General features: G+C 46.5%; 1 protein-coding gene across 1 annotated transcript in view; it reads right to left on the minus strand.

The window, feature by feature from the left end:
• The window catches only part of REC8 (REC8 meiotic recombination protein), a 579,900-nt gene that overhangs the window by 271,030 nt on the left and 286,798 nt on the right, over positions 1-22,072 (minus strand). The gene's annotated exons all lie outside the window — the stretch shown is intronic.

The following is a 22,072-nucleotide window of genomic DNA, read 5'->3' on the forward strand; positions in this document are numbered from 1 at the left end:
ACTGCAGAGAGTGATGGGTCTGGCCATCCACCAACACTAGATTGGTTAACTGACCCTGCGACTGGTTCCACTCACTTGCTGAGCATTCTTGAAGGGGACGCATATGAAGGTTTGTGTGGGGAACAATTATAATGCAAGATGCCATCATGCCTAGCAGTTTCATGAAGACTCTTGCTGGCTTGGTTGGGCTGAAATTGAGTGAGAAGGGACTGAGTACTGTGAATCATGGCTGTACTGGGAAAGGCTAGCACTTTGTGAGTGTCTATTGTGGCTCCCAGATAAGTTTGTGTGTTGGAAGGCTGTAGATGAGACTTCAAAAAAAATTCACTGTAAACTGTAGTTGGTGAAGTAAGTGAATATTGGTTTGAGTGTGTTGGAGACACATTTGGTAAGTACTGGCTTTGTGAGCCAGTCGTCCCGGTATGGGAAGACATGGATCTGTTGTCTTCTCAGATGTGTTGCGACTATTGTCAGACATATGGTAAATTCCCTGGAAGCAGTGGTGACAGCAAACAGTTGTACTTTCAATTGGTAATGATGACCTGCTATGATGAATCTGAGGTATTTGCGATGAGGGTTAAATTGGATTGTGGAAATAGGCATCTTTTAAGTCTAGAATAGACAAAAATTGCCCTGCCGTAGAAGTGGGAGCACTTGTTGAACTGTTACCATGCAGAAATGATCTGACAGTACAGCGGTTTAGTTCTCTGAGATCTAGAATAGGTCTCAAAGAGCTGTCCTTTTTGGGAATGAGAAAGTACAGGGAGTACATGCCTGCCCCCTGATGTTGAAACAGCACAGGTTCTATGGCTCCTTTGGGTAGGAGAGACTGGACTTCTTGATGAAGTAGATGTACATTTTCTAGTGGCATTTTGTGAGAATGGGGTGGTATGCTTGGAGGATTGTTGGTAAGCACCAGGCAGTAACCATGTAGGATATTTCCTAACACCCATTTGTCTGTGGTGATAGATTGCCAAATGGGGAGGAATTGTAGAAGACGTCCCCTGCTTGTTAGGGGAGGGAGAATTAGGCGGTGCAGAACTCTTGCCTCGACCTCTGTTGTTGTGAATCTTGATATCCTCCTCTAAAGAAACCCCTTGTAGAGGAAGATTGACTGTTGCCTTTATAAGAGGTGGCAGTATTGTCTGAGGACATGGTTTTCAACCCTCTACGGTAGAAAGAGTGACGAAAGGAGCCCCGATTAGAGGGAGAATGCAAAGCTCCCATAGTTTTGGATACCTCTTTGTCTTTTTTCATTTTTTATAATGACTTAAATACTTCGGGCCCACAGAGATGTTCCTTGTCAAAAGAAGTATTTAAAATAGACTGTTGTACTTCTTGTTTAAAACCAGAAATCATCAACCATGCATGTCTTCTTAGTTACACACTAGTGTTGATCTCTCTAGCAGCGGTGTCTGCAGCATCTAAAGCGCATCTTATTAAGGAATTGGATATGAGCTTCCCATCCTGGACTAAATCCTGGGCTTTTGCTCTGTGCTCATCTGAGAGGTGTTGTAGCAACTGCTCCATTTCATCCCAGTAACCCCTATCATATATGGCTAGAAGGGCCTAGGTGTTGGCAATGAGCCAATAATTTTCTGCTTGGGCAACTACTCGTTTACCTGAGGCATCTAATAGTTTTGACTTCTTGTCTGGAGAGGGAGCAATACCTGTAGTCTGTGAATTGGCCTGTTTATGGGCATTAGAGACCACCAAAGAGTTTAGTAGTAACTGTCCTTTAATAAAAACTGGATCTGAGGGAGCAGATTTGTATTTTTTATCAATCCTTGGGTTGAGAATGTGAGCCTGCACTGGATCTTTAAAGATGTTGTCGGCATGGCTCATCATGCCTTTAGGCATAGGTAGGGTGTGACTAGCCCTTTGTGTGGTACTGAGGGTTTCAAATAGGAAATCTTCCTGTAAAGATTCCTTGTATAACTGTACCCCATGATATTCTGCAGCTCTAGCAAGTAATTCTAGATATCCTACATGGTCTTCAGGAGGGGAAGGCTTTGCGGGGTAAAGATTTGGGTCGTTATCTGTAGGTGAATCTGTGTGATAATCCTTCCAGGGGTCTATTGGTAAAATATTGTTCCCCCCATCTCCATCATCATCATCATCATCATCATCATCAGGTGGTAGTGAAGGACAGTTAATTGGTATGATCAGTAAATGACGCAAAGGTGGAGATGTTAGTGTAGGGAAACGTGGTAAAAGAGGAGGAGTGGAAGGGTTAGTACCCACATTCTTCCTCTTGAAAGGAATAAAGAAAGGTGTGTCCCCTGACTCAGCTTTGCGTTTCTGAGGTGACTTGGTAAGAACACGTCCTGTATCTGGATTTATATAAATTTCTGTTTGTTTTGGGTCTGATTTGAGTGCTGGGCGTCGAAAATCGGATCTTGCAGCTTCGAAGGAACAGTTTTAGGTTTCGGCGCCAAGGATTTCAGTGCTGTGGTAGAATAAATTTTCGGCACTCAAGGTTTATGTGCCGAAGGAGGCTTTGATTTTAGTGTCAACGATTTCAGCTTTGAATCGGTTTTCGGCTTCAGGGCCTGAAGGTTTTGGCTCAGTGCCAGATTTCATCCGACTCTATCTCGAGCTTAGAGAAGTGTTTTGGTGCGATCCGGAGGGCAGAGCGTCAGAAACATCTTGTCAGTGCCGACCATGGCACGAAGGCGGGGTGGGACCGAAGCCTTTTGTTTCGGCTGGGTTGGAGTTTGGGTTAAGGGGTGTTCGGTACTCACGGTACGTTGCAAAATATTTTCTTGACAGCATAGCAATGAAGGGATATTATATAGATTTATTGTAATCATGTGACAGCAAATTTCTCTGCACTGGAAAAATATTACCAACTTTCTTCACATATAATACTATTGATTATTTTTCATCCAGGTTATGAAAATAACAAACTGTTATTACATTTGACAGAATACTGAAGAAAAATATCTATCTTCAAATTTTTGTATGATTGCAAATAATGGAGTGGCTAGCCCTTCTTAAAGATATAGTTATATGGATTCTATGCATTATTAATGAATACTTTAACATTTCCCTTCATTAGAAAGGAATATGCTACTTACCAGTATGCATCTGTTCTTGGCATGTAGGGCTGCTGACATTCATATCTGTGCATAGATCGCAGCCTAGTGTTGGGTCCGGATGATTGCACATTGTTGTCCTGGAAGAGTCTTCGAAGTATCACGAGATAGGTGGCTCCTCCCCTGGACTACAGTGCGCATGGGCATCCTCTCCATCCTCAGATTGTTTTTCGCCATTGTGGCAGAGATGGAGTATAATACAGTAAGTGATGACCATGCCTGAGAATGATTCTGAGTGCTACAGCTGCAACAGGCACCGGGGAGGAGGGCGGGCGATATGAATGTCAGCAGCCCTACATGCCAAGAACAGATGCATACTGGTAAGTAGCATATTCCGTTCGAGGCATGTGGGCTGCTGAATTCATATCTGTGCATAGAATAAATAGCAGTTACCTCCTTAGCGGTGGTTGCCTGTGCCAGCTGCAGCAGTCTGAAAAAGGGTTTTGAGAACAGCCTGTCCTACAGCAGCTTGCTGTTCAGAGTGTACATCTACGCAGTAGTGTTTGGTAAATATATGTATGGTGGTCCATGTGGCTGCTCTACATATATCCTCGAGGGGAATGTTACCTAGGAAAGCTATGGATGCGCCGAACTTGCGTGTGGAATGCGCTCTTGGGGGAACTGTTAATGTGCGTTTAGCTTTTTGATAACAGATTTGTATGCACTTAACAATCCATCTGGCTATACCTGATTTGGAAATGGGGTTGCCTTTGTGTTGTGGAGAGAAGGCAACAAACAGTTGTTTAGTCTTTCTGAAATCTTTTGTCCTGTCGATGTAATACAGGAGAGCTCTTTTAACATCTAAGGTGTGCAGTGCTCGCTCTGCCACAGAATCTGGATTGGGGGAGAAAAGGGGCAGTTCTAGGTTTTGGGTAATGTGGAACTGCGACACCACTTTAGGCATGAATTTAGGGTTGGTACGTAGCACTACCCTATTAGCATGAATCTGTATGAAAGGCTCTTGATTAGTTAGGGCTTGAAGCTCACTAACTCTTCTTAGCGATGTGATGGCTACCAGAAAAGCCACTTTCCATGTAAGAAACTGTATTTCACAAGAGTGAAGAGGTTCAAAGGTCGGTCCCATTAGTCTGGTGAGAACCACATTTAGATTCCAGACAGGTGAAGGAGGGTGCCTGGGAGGGATCACTCTTTTGAGTCCTTCCATAAAGGCTTTAATGGCAGGCACCCTGAAAAGGGAAAGATGCTACCTGTTTTGAAGATATGCTGCAATGGCGGCCAGGTGTATCCTGATGGAACTATATGCCAGATTGCATCTGTAGAAATGCAACAAATAACAGATGATGTTCTGCGTGGACGCATCCAGCAGATTAATGTCATTATTGTAACAGTAAATGACAAACCGTTTCCATTTGGCCGCATAGCATGCTCTAGTTGTAGGTCGCCTTGCCTCCTTGATGATGTTCATACAGTCAGGGGGTAGGTTGAGGTAGCCAAACTCTATGACCTCAGGAGCCATATCGCAAGGCTCAACTGTTGTGGATCTGGGTGCTGAATGGCTCCATGGCTCTGAGTGAGGAGACTGGGCGTGAGGCGCAGCCTTTCGTGGGGCAACACTGAAAGTTCTAGGAACGTGGTGTTTTAGGCCTGCCGTGCCCACGTTGGAGCAACCAGGATGAGCGTCATGGAGTGTTGTAGCAGTTTGCGTGCCACTAGCGGTATGAGTGGTGCTGGAGGAAAAGCGTACGCAAATCTGCCTGACCAGTTCATCCATATCGCATTGCCCGGAGACTGCGGGTGTGGGAACCTGGCGGCGAAGGTTTGGCATTTTGCGTTTTCTTGTGTGGCGAATAGGTCGATCTCTGGATGACCCCACTGCTGGAAATATGGTTGGAGCACCGAGGGGTGTATCTCCCACTCGTGCATCTGATGGCTGTGCCTGCTGAGCAGGTCCGCCATCTGGTTGTCTTTGCCTGGGATATGTTCCGCCATGAGGAACATGTTTCTCTGAATGGCCCACTTCCACATGCTCTGGCTAGATGAGACAATTGTGGAGAGTGTGTGCCTCCCTGCTTCTGGATGTAATACATGGCAGTCATGTTGTCCGTCCGGATCAGCACGACTTTGTTGCACAAGTGTAATTTGAACGCCTTCATCGCCATGAAGATTGCCAACAGCTCCAGCAGGTTGATGTGCATCTTCTGCTGCTGTGTCATCCATAGTCCCTGCACGGTATAATGGAGGACATGCGCTCCCCAGCCCTGGAGAGACGCGTCCGTCGTAAGCACTACTTGTGGTACAGGCTCTTGGAACGGTCGTCCCCTGCAAAGGTTTTGTGTGTTCCACCAATGCAGAGAGTTGTAAGCACGACCGGTCACCAACACTAGGTCTTTTAGATGTCCACGAGCCTGGTTCCATTGTCGTGCTAAGCACTCCTGGAGGGGACGCATGTGCAGCCTTGCGTGTGGGACTATGAAGATGCAGGAGGCCATCATACCTATCAGTTGCATGAACACCTGCGCTGGGAGCAAGTGTTGGGGTCTGAATTTCTGAATTAGCAATTGCACGCTGTTGACTCTGGCTGAGTTTGGCTGCGCTGTTGCGGTCGTAGTGTTTATTGTTGCCCCTAGGTACTGTTGTACATGTGGGGGCTGAAGGTGTGATTTTGGGTAATTTAGTGAAAATCCTAGACTGTGTAGGAGGTGAATTGTGCGGGACTTGTGGCTGGCACATTGCTGGGCTGACTTTGCTTGAACAAGCCAGTCGTCCAGGTAAGGATAGACATGGATGTGGTGTCTCCGAAGGTGTGCAGCCACTGTCGCCAAGCACTTGGTGAACACCCTGGGGGCTGTAGTGACCCCGAAAGGCAGGACCTTGAACTGGTAATGCTGGTTGTTGACTGTGAACTTGAGATACTTCCTGTGACCTGGGTGAATGGGAATGTGAAAATAGGCATCCTTCAGGTCTAGTGTTGCCAGGAAGTCCCCTTGCCTGAGCAATGGTAGAACTTGCTGTAAAGTTAACATATGAAAGTGTTCTGACAAGATGTACTGGTTCAGGGGTCTGAGGTCTAGAATGGGCCGCAGGGAACCGTCCTTTTTTGGGATTAAGAAGTACAGTGAGTACACCCCTGTACCTTGCTGTTCTAAAGGCACGAGTTCTATGGCTCCTTTTTGCAGCATGCAGATTACTTCTTGCTGCAATAAGTGCATGTGCTCTGCGGACATAGGACGGTGCCTTGGGGGTATGTTGGGAGGAGTGGAGGTTAGTTCCAGACAATAGCCGTATTGGATAAGTTGTCTCACCGACCTGTCTGTGGTAATGCCTTCCCAGACTGGCAGGAACTGCTGGAGTCTTCCCCCGCCCGGTGTTATATGGTCGGGGGCAGTGACAAGGCGTCACTGTTTATTGGTGGCGGAGGATCTGGCATTGTTATTTCCACGTCCTCTGCCTTTGGTGCTGTTCCCACGATATCCACCTGTAATGGGGTGCATAGGAGGGACCCTGCACGTGACCGCTCTGCACAGCCTGCGGCTCCCACACCCCCTCGGGACACCGCAAATAGCATGGGAGGGGTTGGTGATGTGTTGCCTTTACCGCCTTCTGTCTCTCTCTCCACCTCGCAGGACATGGACTGGGCTGCATCTGTGACGGCAGAGGAGGACTGGCCCTTTAATTCCTGGACACTGCAAGGTGGGGAGGAGTCTACCGACTACGCGTTTCCGACAAAAGGTCGAGACCCGGAACCACAGGTGTGCTTGTACACCTGGAGGACGGAGGAGAGGAGGTCGGAGGAGCGGAACGAGTGGAACAGTCAGCGAGAGAGTTTGGAGAGCGAGACGGAGGAAGGAGGACGCGGTAGACGGAGAGGAGCGGAAGGAGGACGGCGGACACCATCAGAGGCCGGGGGAGTATCAGCGGAGAGTATACCAGCGGAGAAAACCCAGAGGGAAGCTGAGTCGGCGACAGCTGAGGACGGGAGCAAGCCAGGAGGCCACCGTTCCTGTGAGCCGCCCAGCCACTCACCCAGGGGAGGTGCGTGGCTTGTACAGGTGCGTGACCGCTTGCGGGGCTGGGTTGGCGGTAAAGGTACATTAGGTACTAAAGCAGGGGAGACCCAAGCCACGGTATATCCAATCCTGAGCACTACCACTCCACCCACGTAGTACTCTGTAGATAGTTGAGCACCGGTGTTATTCTCCCTCACTCCCTACCCCCCTTTGATGATGCACTAGAGTACACAGTACTTATACTCGATTCCTGTTTCTTTCCCTCTCTACCATCTGGGAGGGGCCAGTGCCAGCCGCGACGGACTCCGACGAAGAGCCTCCCCCAAGACCCTTGGAAGGACAGAGAAAGAAGAAGAAAGCCCCTAGACGAAGGAGGAGCCGTAGCAGATCGCCTCGGAGGCCCCCCTCAAGTAGAAGGAGTTGTACTGACCATCTACTGTCTAAAATAAACCCACAAGTAACCAAAACTAAGTTGTTGCCTATTACTGCCGCACCCCCACTCGAGCCCCTTTTTACACCACCCCTGTTATTCTTGTTGTAGGTTGTCTGCGTGCTCCCCTTGTTGTATTGGGCTTGCTGTAATGCCTGACCTCTAGAAGCTCCCCTGTTACCGGAGCGACGAAAGGAACTGCCCCTGAACTGCTGTGACTGCAGAGCCCCCATTGATTTTGCTGTCTCAGTGTCTTTTTTAATTTTTTCAAGGGTAGTGTCTACATCAGGGCCAAATAGAAATTCAGGGTTAACTGGCTGATTGAGCAAAGTTGTTTGGATTTCTGGTTTGAAACCAGAGATGCGGAGCCAGGCATGACGTCTCAGCATTACACTAGTGTTGACGGCTCTAGCTGCTGTGACTGCTGCATCGAGTGCACACTTGATGGATGCATTTGAAATGAACTTTCCTTCCTGTATTAGCATTTCTGCTCCCTCTTTATAAGCGTCATGCAGGTGTTGCATCAGCTGTTCTAACGTGTCGTAGTGAGCCCTATCATATCTGGCTAATAGGGCCTGTGTATTGGAGATCCTCCAAATATTATCCGCTTGAGCTGCTACCCGTTTGCCAAAAGCTTCCAAGATTTTGGATTCTTTGTCCGGAGGAGGAGCACACCACTTGTTTGAGAGTTTGCTCTCTTGTGAGCATTAGCGGCTACTAGGGAGTCCAATGGGAGCTGGCCCTTGATGTACGTAGGGTCCACAGGCGCAGGCCTATATTTTCTTTCAATCCTTGGGTTTACAACCCTTGCCCTTGTGGGTTCCTTGAAAATGTCAGTAGCATGTTTGAGGACACCCTTCAGCATAGGCAATGTTTTGACCGATCTTTCTGAGGTGGAGAAAGTATTGAATAGAAAGTCCTCCTCCACAGGAGCAGAGTGCATTTCAACATCATGGTTAATGGCCGCCCTTTCAATTAAAGCGTTAAACGTCGCTGTGTCTTCAGTAGGCGAGGTCTTGACATTATAGGACTGAGTGTCAGGCGTAGTGTGTGGATCATCAGGGTCAACAGGGTCAGTCCAGTGTTGAGATTCCCCTTGATCTGCGTCAGCATGATAAATAAATCCCATATGACTGTAATCATCTCCCACATCCTCATCGCTGCGTGTGGGAGAATCGGCAACGTGTTGTTGTTGCATCCTTGCTTTTCCTCTGCTTGTTTATTTACACTGCCTTACCTCATTGTGCTGGAACCTGGAATGTATGATGCGTGCCTGCATCTTACATCCTTGGTTCCAGATTCTTTCCCAACTGTATTATCTCCCTGTACCTTTTACTTATTGGATGTGCTGTGCTTCTTTCCATCCAACTTTAAATAAATTACTATTTTTATACAAAGGAGCCTCTTACTTTTTTACACTGGCGACGAAGGAATCTCATCTATTTTTCTGCCACATCCTTTCGAAGCACAGGAGCAGAAATGTAAAGAATCCACGTTATTTATCTCAAGGTCGTCCCATCTGCTTCAGGAGAGAAGCGGAGTGTTTCCTTCTGGTTTTCCAGCAAATCATGTGTTCCTATTATTATTTATTTTAGGAATAACTTTTATTGACATAAACTAGACACTTTCATCGTCAATACTATTTTGGGATGATTATTTCAGTGGCTTAATTGTTACTACTTGGCTTCAAACTGTTTCTATATTCCAAGTTATCCTGATTTTTTTTTTGTGGAATCTTCAGTGGAAGTTTGTACTCCTTTATTAGACTGCCATCTACTGGATACTTTTGGTATTTTTTTTTTCTCTTCACTTCTTTTAGTGTTATTTACAGACAGTTACTTTGACATTTAATTTTAACATTTTGATTTGATTTGATTTGATTTGATTGGGGGATTTTATATAGCTCTCTATCGCTCCAAGGAGCATCTTGGCGCTGGGTGTAGTTTGTGTAGTTCATAGGCAGAGGGGAGATGTAATAGCCCCTAGAGATGATTTTAGACCAAGGTTTTGCAGGTGGAGGCAGTTTGGTTGTAGATCCAGGTTTTGATGGCTTTCCTAAATTTGCTCTCACAGGAGATTTCACGAATTTGAGGTGGGAGTGTGTTCCACGCTCTAGAGCCTTTGACCGCCAGGGACTTTCCCCCTCTAGTGGCCAATCGAAACTTTGGAATAGTCATTAGGTTGGCAGTAGCAGATCTTAGATGACGTCCGGGGTGGTAGCGATTAAATTTGTTGATCAGGTAAGTAGGGCCTCTTTTATGAAATGCTCTGAAGGAAATGATCAGTAATTTGAATAGGATTCTCTTTTGGATAGGGAGCCAGTGGAGGGTGTCGAGTGCTGCGGTTGCTGAGGACTTTCTTGGCATTTTTAGCACCAGCCTTGCTGCAGTATTTTGTACCATTTGCAGCTTATGTAGGAAGGCGTTATTGGCACCTACATATAGTCCGTTGCAATAGTCTAACCTAGATGTGATCAATGCCACCGCTACCGTTTTCCTAGCTGATAGGGGGAGGAAGTCGAAGAATTTCCGAAGACTTTTGATGATATTAAAACAGGAGCCAGCCACTTCACTGGTCTGTTGCTTGAAGGATAGTGCCTCGTCAATTTTAATTCCTAGATTTCGGGCACTCTTTATAGTGCTCGGCGGGGCTTCAGCATTAAGTGGCCAGCAGGTTTGGGGAGAAAACAAATTATTTTTCCCAAAGGGTAGAATTTCCGTCTTTGCAGTGTTGCATCTCAGATGGTTTATGTTCATCCACTCAAAAGTGGCCTTCAGACAATCTCTAAGGGAACGTTCCGCAGGTGCCGCGTCCTCATCTAGGATTACAACTAGTTGAGTGTCATCGGCATAGGCTATTGAGCTGATGGCAAAAGAGGAGATAAGTTTCATTAAAGGGACCATGTATAGGTTAAACAATATGGGGCTTAAGCTAGAGCCCTGAGGTACCCCAGATTGAACTTCTCTTGCCTCAGAGTGGTATGGGCCTAGGAGGATAGTCTGTTTTCTTTGTCTGAGGAAGTTGGTGAACCATTTCAACACGGTGCCCCCTATGCCTGCACTACTAAGGCGATGAAGTAGAATATCGTGGGACACCGTGTCGAACACCGCAGATAGATCCAGTAGGATCAGGACGGCTCTTTTGCCCTGATCCAGAGCGGCCCTGATGGTTTCCGTTGAGAAAATAAGGGCAGATTCAGTTGAGTGGTGAGAGCGAAAACCTGCTTGATTAGGATGTAGCAAGTTGTTGTTCTCTAAATATGCAGTGAGCTGTTTGTTTACACATGTCTCTGTGAGTTTACATAGTGCTGGGAGAAGTGATATGGGTCGGAGATTTGACAATGTCGTAGGGTCCTGAATAACTTTTTTCTGAAGGGGTTTGACTACCGCGACCTTCCAGCATGTGGGGATGTCTCCTGTTTGTAGGGAGGAGTTCAGGATTGAATTAATGATTGGGTTGACCTCATCTTTTATAGCCTTGAGTAGTAGAGGTGGGCAGGGATCAAGAGGAGAGCCTGAGTTCAATTTTGAGATAGCTTGAGCGGACTCGGTTGGGTTAATCAAAGTAAAACTGTCCCATGTAGTGGTACAAGGTGAATCTTTTTGAATGGTAGGGTCTGCTGTGTTTAATGCTTGTTGACTGATCTGTGGAAACTCTTTTGTGAAGTTTGTGATTTTCTGTTCGAAATATTCCGCTATTTTGTCGCAGAGGGCCTGGGACGGTGGAATTTCCTGCGATAGTATTTTGGGTTTTCTGAAGCCATTGACTATTTAGAATATCTCTTTTTGGTTGTTGTTGGTCGCTTCTATCAAGTTGGTGTAATAGTTTGTTTTCGCCAACTTGATGGAGGTGTGGTAATTCCTCCTAACATTCTTATAGTTTTCCCTATCTTCCTTCTTGTAATGGCGTCGCCATTTTCTTTCCAGGAGGTGCAATTTGATCCACCGTCAAAATTTTTACAGTCTAAGGGTGATCCACCCATTCCATGGACAAGATGGAAGGAGGAATTTTTTACATATCTCAAGGCCATGGATGGAGAACGCATGTCTGCGGAGAGAAAGAAGAACATATTTCTACACTGTCTTGGCTCTGAAGGGCAATTAGTTTTTAGAACTTTACCACCTGTAAGATCTGGAGGTGACACTAGTGTGTATGATGAGGCAGTTGCTAGAATTGAAGGGAGGTTCAAACCTGTTACTAGTGTCGCTCTGAATAGGTTTAAGTTCTATACCAGAATTCAAGATGAAAAAGAATGCTTTGATGATTTCCTTACAGCTCTACGTGCATTATCGTTACATTGTAATTTTGGTCTTATGACAGACGAAATGATCAGAGATCAGATCATTGTACATGTAAAAAATAAGAAAGTTCAAGAGCAGTTGTGGATTTTAGGTGATCCTAGTTTGGAAATAGCGATCAGTACTGCTAAAGCTCTTGAACAGTCCGATAAATGGATAAAAACATTACATAAAGCATCTACTGCTTCCACCTCCTCGACTAGTTCCACTTCTTCTAGTGAAGTTAGTGTTGTAAAACCCCAAGAACAAAGAAATGTCGTGCCTTCCAACAAGAATGATGGAAAAGGTAGACAATTCTATTGTTTTAGATGTGGAAACCCTGACCACATTGCTTCCTTTCCTCAATGTCCAGCTATCTCTAGACAATGTAATAAGTGTGGACGCTCTGGTCATTTTTCTAATATGTGTAAAACTTCCACAAGGTCCTTCCAGGACACTAGAAGATCTTCTGTTACTTCATCTAAACGTTCTTCTGGTAAAATATCATATGTCAATGATGATGCATGCAATGATCCAGATATTAAGGAATTTGGTATTGTAATTGCTATACAGGAGTCATTTGATTTATCTCAAGCAGATACCCTTTCCTCTCCTAAAAGTCCTGTTACCATTTTAGGCAAAGTGCTAGAACTTATGGTGGACTCCTGTTCTCCTTGGACTATAATCACACATGAGTATTGTATTAAGTCTTTTGGTGATTTAGTTGATATTAATGCCTTATCTAAGCCTGGCATACGTGGCTACAATTTTGATGGCTCCAAGATCAATATTATTGGCTTTAAGGAAGTTGTGCTTACTATCAAAAATAGTTCTGCTAATGTGAAACTTTACATTGCATGGAAGGGTGTGAATGTCTTGGGGTGGAGGGACCAAGCGAGACTTGGTGTTTCTTTAAATCCTAGACTTAAAGATCCTGTGTTAGTTTTAGCTATATCCGACGGAGATTCCACTGAATCATCTGAATACACTGAGATTTCTCGTGCTTTTCCTAAAGTGTTTTCTGACAAGTTAGGTAAATTGAATGGGTTTAGCCATAAGATTAAAGTCAAACCTAACTCTATCCCTGTTAAACAGAAGTTAAGGGGAGTGCCTATTAGTATTAGGGACGAACTTAGAGATATGCTTGACACCATGGTAAAAGATGGTATAATTGAGGAAGTGGAATCGTCCGAATGGGTTTCCCCCATTGTTTTAGCCATTAAACCTGATAAAAGTATTAGGCTATGCATTGATTTAAGGGCACTTAACAAGAGTTTAGTCACAGACTGTCATCCACTCCCTAATATTAACGAAATGCTTTGCATGTTAGATGGGGCTAGTGTGTTTTCTACTTTAGACCTGAGATCTGCGTATCACCAGATCGAACTCACTGAAGACTCCAAACAATTTACTGCTTTCATTACCCCTCATGGGTTATTTCAGTTCAAGAGAATGCCATTTGGCCTAGCTTCGGCTGCTTCAGTGTTTCAGAGAGCCATGTACCATATTTTTAAGGACCCGTCATTCGTCAAATGTTTCCAGGACGATATTCTGGTTTTTTCAAAAGATAACAGTGAACATCATACTCACCTTAAAGAAGTCTGTTCTAAGTTAGAGCAGTTTGGTTTGACCATTAAAGCCAGCAAATGTAAATTTTTCTGTAAGTCAGTAGAATATTTGGGTCACACCCTCTCTGGTGATGGGGTGGTACCAAAGAAGAACCTTGTTGACGCAATTATGAATGCACCGGCCCCTGATAGTAAAGAGAAGTTACTCTCTTTTGCGGGGTTGTGCGAATATTACAGTAAATTCATTCAAAATTTCGCCAACAAGATGGAACCTTTAAGGGAGTTGACTAGAAGCTCAGCCAAATTTGTCTGGACTGATAGGCAAGATATTGCCTTCAAGCAAATTAAGAGTGAGATTGTTAATGCTCCTACACTCAAATCTTTCTGTATTAGTAAGAAGTGTGTCATCACTGTTGATGCCAGTTTGTATGGCATTGGTGCTGTGTTGAGTCAAACTGCGGGTAAGGATGAGTGGTGTGTAGCCTTCGCTTCCAGAACTTTATCCCCCACTGAAAGGAGATACTCTGTTATTGAAAAGGAGCTACTTGCTTGCATTTGGGCTGTAGAACACTTTAGAAACTATGTCTGGGGGAACAGGTTTGTTTTGAGAACGGACCACAAACCATTAGTAGGTATTCTTTCCCCGGGTGGTGGTTGGAAATCGACTGCCAGGATTGCTCGTTTGTCCTCACGTCTCCAGGAATATGATTTCGAAATCATGTATGTTCCTGGAAAAAGCAATGTAACGGCAGATTTTTTATCCAGACTACCGTGCAGTATTGATAAGGTTTCCACCATTGACCAGGATGTTGATGTTATTGCTTCCATTGAGGATTGTATTTCGAGGGAGTTTTTAACATTGTCTGAGGAGGAGTGGTTTAGTGAAATGGCAAAGGATTCCATTTGTCAACAAATTTTTGGCTTTGTGAAGGATGGATGGCCTAATAATAGATCCATTCCTTCTGACTTAGCTTCCTTTTCCCAAGTTGCTTCAGAGATTGAAGAATTTGGGGGATTTCTGTTTAAATCTGGCAAGTTAATTCCCCCTGCTTCTTTACAAGAGAAGATTTTGTTGTTAGCTCACCAAGGCCACATTGGCATGTCATCCATGAAGCGCCTTGTTAGGGAAAACTTTTGGTGGCCTGGCCTTGACAAAATGATTGACAGAATGGTAAGGGAATGTTCTCAGTGCATTAGCAGTGACAAAATGCTCCATTTGTCTTCCGCTCCTCTTAAACCTGTGACTTGGCCCAAATTTCCATGGCAAAAAGTGGCTTTTGACATCTCAGGCACTTTTAAACAGTTACCTTCTAATGCCCGTTTTGCACTTGTGTTGGTTGATTACCATTCTAAATGGCCTGAAGTTAAATTTGTAAATAGTGTTTCCTCTCAGGTTATTTTGTTTTTCTTGAAAGAGACTTTTGCCAGAGAAGGTTTTCCAGAAACTTTTGTTACAGATAACGGTACACAGCTTGTTTCATCTGAAGTTAAACAGTTTCTTGACTGCTGTGGTATTAAACATCATACTGTGTCCTTGTACGAGCCTAGAGAAAATGGTCTGGTGGAACGTTTTAATCGTGTCCTCAAAGATTGTATCTCTGGTATTGGTTCTTCCGACGATTCCTGGTTGGAGATGGTCAGGAAAAGACTTTGGGTCTACCGTATCACGCGACATTCGGTCACAGGTGTGAGCCCTTTCAAACTCTTAAAGGGTAGAGAACCCTCTTCTGCCATTTGCCCCTGGTGGGTTAAAAAACTTAATAGGAATGACCCTAAAGTTGACGTCGAAAGTGTTGCCAAGCGTGTTGAAGACAAACAGCAGAGTATGAAACTTGCATATGATTCCAGAATGAATGTTAAACTTCATGATTTCGTTGTTGGTGAGTGGGTGAGGGTAAAGAAACCTGGTTTCTTAATTAAAGGTTTCTCCAAGTTCTTTCCTCCTATTAAAGTAGTCAAGGTGTTTAAAAACTGTGTTGCCACACAAGACGGGAGGGTTTGGAATGTTCGTAGGGTTGCTAGATGCCCTGTTACTTCTGACCTTTCTCCATCTTCTCCATCACCATCACATGCACAGGCCAATATGCCTTCTCCTGCATTTGTCAATGTTCCTCCTCATGTGCAGGTTAATGTACCTCTCCAGACTCCTGTTCTTAAAGATTTGTCTGTTGCTTCTAGGGTTAAATCTGACGTTAGACCCAAGAAAACTCCTAGTAGGTTTCTATGTTGATTTTTCTTTTATTGGGGTAAGATGTGTTGCATCCTTGCTTTTCCTCTGCTTGTTTATTTACACTGCCTTACCTCATTGTGCTGGAACCTGGAATGTATGATGCGTGCCTGCATCTTACATCCTTGGTTCCAGATTCTTTCCCAACTGTATTATCTCCCTGTACCTTTTACTTATTGGATGTGCTGTGCTTCTTTCCATCCAACTTTAAATAAATTACTATTTTTATACAAAGGAGCCTCTTACTTTTTTACAGTTGTGTATAGGATTGAACATGTTCAAAGAGAACAGGTGAGGTGGCTGAATCCTTTTTCCTTTTGAGAGGGATTTTGTATGACTCTAAAGGATGTTCTGGAGCGATTTTCCGTTCGTGAATGGTGAGTCTGCCAGAATCCGAGTCGGTGAAGAGCTTCGACTGATTGTCATACGAGGGTACCTGGAACATTACCTCCTCCGGAATGGCCTGAGACTTAGAAGGTCCCGATACCTTTTTGGAGGTTTCGGCGCTCTTTTGTGGCTTGAACGTTTTGGGTCGAGCGGTCGGTGGCAGTCCATATTTAATTGGTGGAGGAAGCCTCGGAGACGAACCAACCTTTTTAGGGATTGATGTCGTCTTCAATCCGTTTGGCTTCGATGGATCACCAGCATGCTTGCGGCCTTGCGTCGACTCAAGCTCATGGTGCGCAGCAGGTACGGCCTTGGGCTTCGACGCGACACGCTCCTTCGGGTCGGGTTTGGTCTTCGACTCGAGGGCCTTGCTGAACAGTGTCTTCGAGGCTGCAAGCGTCGGTTCGACAGTCTTTTTAGTCTGGAGTCCTTTGGCAGTGTCGCCATGTTTGGACGTCGACGGCGTCAGAGTGACGTGCTTGACCGTCGAGACTGGCTTCGGGGCCCCACTGTTGGGGCCGACCCCGCCTTGTGGCCCCGAAGGGTCGATGACATTTGTAGACTCGACCCGAGCCGAGGAGCTCGAGGGCGTCGATCCGAGGACTGCCTTTAACAGTTTCGGTTTCGTTTTTGCCTCTGTTGGTTTCGATTTTTGTGGATCGACCGATTGCCCCTTAGAAGTATTTTTAGCCGGGCCTTGACGTGGGGCTATAGAATGTGACGTAGGATCTCGGCTAAGGCCTTCCGGCGATGCCTCGACCTGAGCCTTAGAGAGCACAGTGTCAACATTAGGCCCCGCGATTGCGGGTGGGCCTTGCTCATCGCTCGAGTCGTCATCGACGGCTCCGATGGCCTCAGCGTCGTCTCCTACCTCGACGACGTCTTCCTCATGGACGTAGTCTTCATCGTCGTCCACACCGAAGGTAGAGTCTCGCCTTGACTCGGGGTCCGACTGCTAGTCAGGATCCTCTTCATCTACGCCTTCATCGGCATCGGCCTCGAAGATGTCAGGCGCCGCTTTCTGTGCCGACTGTCGTGCGGCACGCCGAAGTCGAAGCGTCTTCTTCGACCGGAACTTTGAACAGGCCATACAGCTGGCCTCGTCGTGGGCCGGGGATAAACATTTATTGCACACTGGGTGCACATCAATGTGAGGGTATTTAGAGTTGCAGACGCTGCATCTCTTGAACGGGCTCCGTTCCATCGTCGTCGTAGTTGGGGGCAGTGGTGTCGAAAAGGCAAACGGCCTTCGACGTTCTGTTCGAAGAACTGGATGAAGTATAGGCACCGAACAAGACAATACCGACGCCCCGAATGCCTTTTGGCCTTGCGCAAAGAGTTTTATATCGATTCCGAACTTGAGTCAAGAAAGTACATCCGAACCCAATTGCGGAAAAAAACAATCTGAGGATGCCCATGCGCACTGTAGTCCAGTGGAGGCGCCACCTATCTCGTGATACTTCGAAGACTCTTCCAGGACAACACTGTGCAATCATCCGGACCCAACACTAGGCGGCGATCTATGCACAGATATGAATTCAGCAGCCCACATGCCTCGAACTCTATTTTACAGTAAATATTTTATGTTATTAGTAATGTATTTTATAAAGTCACCTATTCCTTATCATTTACCCTTTTTCCTAGTTTTGTGCTTTTCACTGTCTGATGTCTTCTGTATATCTTTTAGGTCATCCTTTTATTTTCAGATTATGATTATGCATTTGCTGTATTTTATTACCATGTTTCTGATCACGTTAGTTTTTTCTTGTCTTCTAATGGATTGCCATTAGTTATGCTTTGTTTAAGGTGTTGTTTATCCTTATAAAAACATTTATCAGACAAAAAAATGAATCTTGATATAGTTTGCACTTTTAATAAGGTGGCAAATTAATGTCTGGGACAAATGTTTATATCTGATAGTGGCACAAATTAACATGGGACATAGGTTGTCCTCCACTTTCGCTTTTGAGATAAGATACTAGTTAACATGATTAATGAATACTCAGATATGTAAAAATGTAATTAATAGTGTCATAGTAACCTGGTAATGGTAATGCTGGAAGTGCTGGAAGCTAAGGACTGGTTGGCAAAGCTACCCTTCGGATTCTGTCCCTCAGTGTTAGGGGAAAAAAGTGTGTACAGAAAAGGAAAAGGGACCATGTTGTAATTTGATCCAAATTAGAATTACTACAAATTCGGAGAGGAGTTGCAGAGTTGCTCACAAGTGCAGTCTATCCATAAAGGCAAATCTTGGACCATATGCAAAACAAGCCATTGCAATTCTAAAGTAGAACATGGGATGTATGGGAAGTGACAGTATGGAACAACAATGAGGTCAAATCCAAGTACAAGTGGAGCAAGCTTGCCTGACAGCGACGGAGGAGGCAAGGGACTGGGCTCTGCCAATATTCTGGTGTTAGCTGAGGCTTTAATGCGTATACTCCAAAAAAAAGAGACACAACTGTTTGCAAGCAGGTTTCACAGAAGCGCTTATGAATCCTTGAGTTCTTAGAAGGGAGGGTGAATTTCAGCATTTCAGGTTCTAGCTGCACACTCCTCAGCATATTAGCCCTTGTAAAAAATGAAAGCCTGGGGCGTGCCGCCAAAGCTGTTGGGAGCAATTATTGAGCTCTACACAGATACCTGGGTCCAAGTGAAAAAAGGAGATGGTCGACGCCTGACCAGGAAATTCCACACAACTAACGGTTTAAAGCAAGGCTGCGTTCTGGCCCCAAGCCTCTTTAACATCTACACTGCGGACCTAGAAAGTGTCATAAGCACCATCCCGGGGGATCCACCAAAATTTGGCCCACTCGCCTATAACAAGTCTCCAATACGCTGACGACATTGTTCTCCGTTCAAAAACCCCCATCGGTTTACAATGTTCGATCTCTAAACTGTCGCAGTACCTTGTGAACGCACAATTGACTATAAACCTAAAGAAAACCAGCATCATATGCTTCTGTGGCTCTAGAAAAAAAAAAAAAACTTTGTCTGGAGGATTAATTCTACCCCTCTAATCCAGGTAAATCATTACAAATACCTGGGAATCTTACTAGACCACCGATTAAAGTTTAAACTGCACCAAGACCAGGGGGAATCCAAAGCAAAGCAGCTCCAATTTGCCTTCAAAACAGTCCAAAAGCAATTAAAAGGTCATTCCACCGGCCACATTCTCAACATCGTAGCTGCCAAATTTTTGCCATCACTAACATACGGTTCCGAACTACAGGCAACCCAGGACGCTACAGCGTTAAATCTCGCCCAATCTAGGCTGTTCAAAACTCTTTTCTCAATTCCGAGACACATTTCGCAAGCCCAAATCCGTTTGGAACGGTCTCACTAACCAGCTCCCAGCAAGACAAGGAGCACTCGTCAAATATTACTGGCGCATGAGGGAGGCAGAAGAGGAATCCCTGGCCCACCTTTCAATCAATCAATCAAGACATTTATAGAGCGCACTACTTACCCGTAGGGTCTCAAGGCGCTTAGGGGAGGGGGGGGGGGGGGGGGGGTGCCGTTACTGCTCGAACAGCCAGGTCTTGAGCTTCTTCCTGAAGGAGAGGTGGTCTTGGGTCAGGCGCAGGTCGGTCGGGAGGGAGTTCCAGGTCTTGGCGGCCAGGTAGGAGAAGGACCTTCCTCCTGTAGTCGCTCTACGGATGCGAGGGACGGCGGCGAGGGCGTGGCTGGCTGAACGGAGGTGGCGTTTGGGAGCGTAGAAGTTGATTCGGTTGTTGAGGTAGCTCGGGCCTTGATCGTGTAGGGCTTTGTGTGCGTGGGTGAGGAGACGGAAGGTGATTCTTTTGTTGACGGGGAGCCAATGCAGGTCTCTCAGGTGTCCGGAGATGTGGCTGTTTCGTGGGATGTCGAGGATGAGTCTGGCTGAGGCGTTCTGGATCCGCTGAAGTCTCTTCTGGAGCTTGGCGGTGGTTCCGGCGTAGAGGGTGTTGCCGTAGTCCAGACGGCTGGTGACGAGGGCCTGGGTGACGGTCTTCCACCAGAAGATCTTCCGTAGCATGCGCAGGATGTTCAAGCACGCCGAGGAGACGGCGTTGACTTGTCTGGTCATGGAGAGGGAGGAGTCCAGGATGAAGCCCAGGTTGCGTGCGTGGTTCGTCGGTTTGGGTGCGGTGCCCAGGGCGGGGGGCCACCAGGAGTCGTCCCAGGCGGTGGGCGTGGAGCCCAGGATGAGGACCTCCGTCTTGTCTGAGTTCAGTTTCAGGCGGCTGGTCGTCATCCACTCGGCTACCTCCTTCATCCCTTCGTGCAGGTTGGCTCTGGCGGCGGCGGGGTCGTTGGTCAGGGAGAGGATCAGCTGGGTGTCGTCGGCGTAGGAGATTATGTTGAGGTTGTGTTGGCGTGCGATGGCCGCGAGGGGGCTCATGTAGACGTTGAAGAGGGTAGGGCTCAGCGAGGATCCTTGAGGGACGCCGCAGATGACTTCGGTGGCCTCTGACTTGTACAGCGGTAGGCGGACTCTCTGTGTTCTTCCATCGAGGAAGGAGAAGATCCATTCCAGTGCCTTCTCCTGGATTCCGGCGTTGCTGAGGCGTTGCACTAGGGTGCGGTGGCAGACAGTGTCAAAGGCCGCGGAGAGGTCTAGGAGGATGAGGGCCGCTGTTTCTCCGTTGTCCATCAGGGCTCGGATGTCGTCGGTGGCGGCGATGAGGGCGGTTTCGGTGCTGTGGTTGGCTCGGAAGCCGAACTGCGAGGGGTCGAGGGATCCGTTCGTCTCGAGGAAGGCGGCCAGCTGTTTGTTGACGGTCTTCTCGATGACTTTGGCTGGAAACGGGAGAAGCGATATTGGGCGGTAATTCTTGAGTTCGGTGGGGTCTGCTGTAGGTTTCTTGAGAAGAGCGCTGAGTTCGGCGGGCTTCCAGCTCTCGGGGAAGGTGGCGGTGTCGAAGGAGGTGTTGATAATGTCCCGTAGGTGGGGTGCGATGACAGCGTCGGCCTTGTTGAAGACGTGGTGAGGGCAGGGGTCGGTCGGAGATCCGGAGTGGACGGAGTTCATCATGCGGACGGTGTCTTCCGTGCTGATTGGAGTCCAGGCTCGGAGGGTGGTGGTGGGCGGTGTTGCTGTGGTCGTGGCGTGCGTCGGTTGGGTGCTGAAGCTGTTGTGTATGTCCGCGATCTTGTTGTGGAAGTAGGAGGCGAGGGAGTTGCAGAGGTCTTGCGAAGGGGTGATGTCGTTGTTTCCGGCGTTGGGGTTGGAGAGCTCTTTCACGATGTTGAAGAGTTCCTTGCAGTTGTGTGCGTTGTTGTCCAGCCGGTCCTTGAATGCAGTTTTCTTGGCGGCGCGGATCAGTTGGTGGTGCTTCCGGGTGGCGAGTTTGAGGGCGGTCATGTTGTCCGGTGTAGGTTGGTTAGAAGTCGAAAAACAGGCCGGGCAGCCAGACTCAATATACAAGATCTTGAGGCAAGCGCTGGAGGCATTAAAACTAGATGAATCTTGGCGTCTGCCCATGACATATTCTGCCTTCAAACTGCTAACCAAGAAAGCAGTCAAACAATCATCACTATTCATGGACAAAGCAGCAGTGGCTGGCAAAAGCCATGCCTGGATAGTCTTGCCGTCATATACCCACCTAAAACCACAGGATTATTTGAAAGAATGCTTCAGGGACCACTATAAAAGGAAACTAAGCCTTCTAAGGTTGGGCTGCTTCTCGTCCAAAGACCTCACTCCCAAATGGCTACGGCAGTGGGCAACTCCCGATTGCCGCCTATGCGGCAACGGTGCAGAGTCTTTACTGCACCTCATATGTATATGCCCGGCACTCCAAAATCTAAGAAAAACGCTCCTTCGATCTCCCTTAAGAGAAGCCCAGGTGAGAACTTGCAGGGCGGCGGTGATAAGATGGCTAAGCGGGTCTTGGATTGAACTATCATGCAAAACCATAACATTTTTGAACCTTGGCTCCATAGAGCTGGAAAAAAGAGCACCATCCAAAGAGGTTCCTGGACAATAGGCCAGGCTTTGGCAGACCACAGACTCTTCCTCCCTTCTTTCCAATGGTTGTTTTTACACAGCACAAGTTAATAATAATGAGCCTCTTGTTTGAATAACCATTATTCTTTTATACTTTTTCTTCTCTTCTTAGATCTTTTTTTCCC

Source organism: Lissotriton vulgaris, chromosome 5 (assembly GCF_964263255.1).
Source record: "Lissotriton vulgaris chromosome 5, aLisVul1.2, whole genome shotgun sequence".
Lineage (NCBI taxonomy): Eukaryota > Metazoa > Chordata > Amphibia > Caudata > Salamandridae > Lissotriton > Lissotriton vulgaris.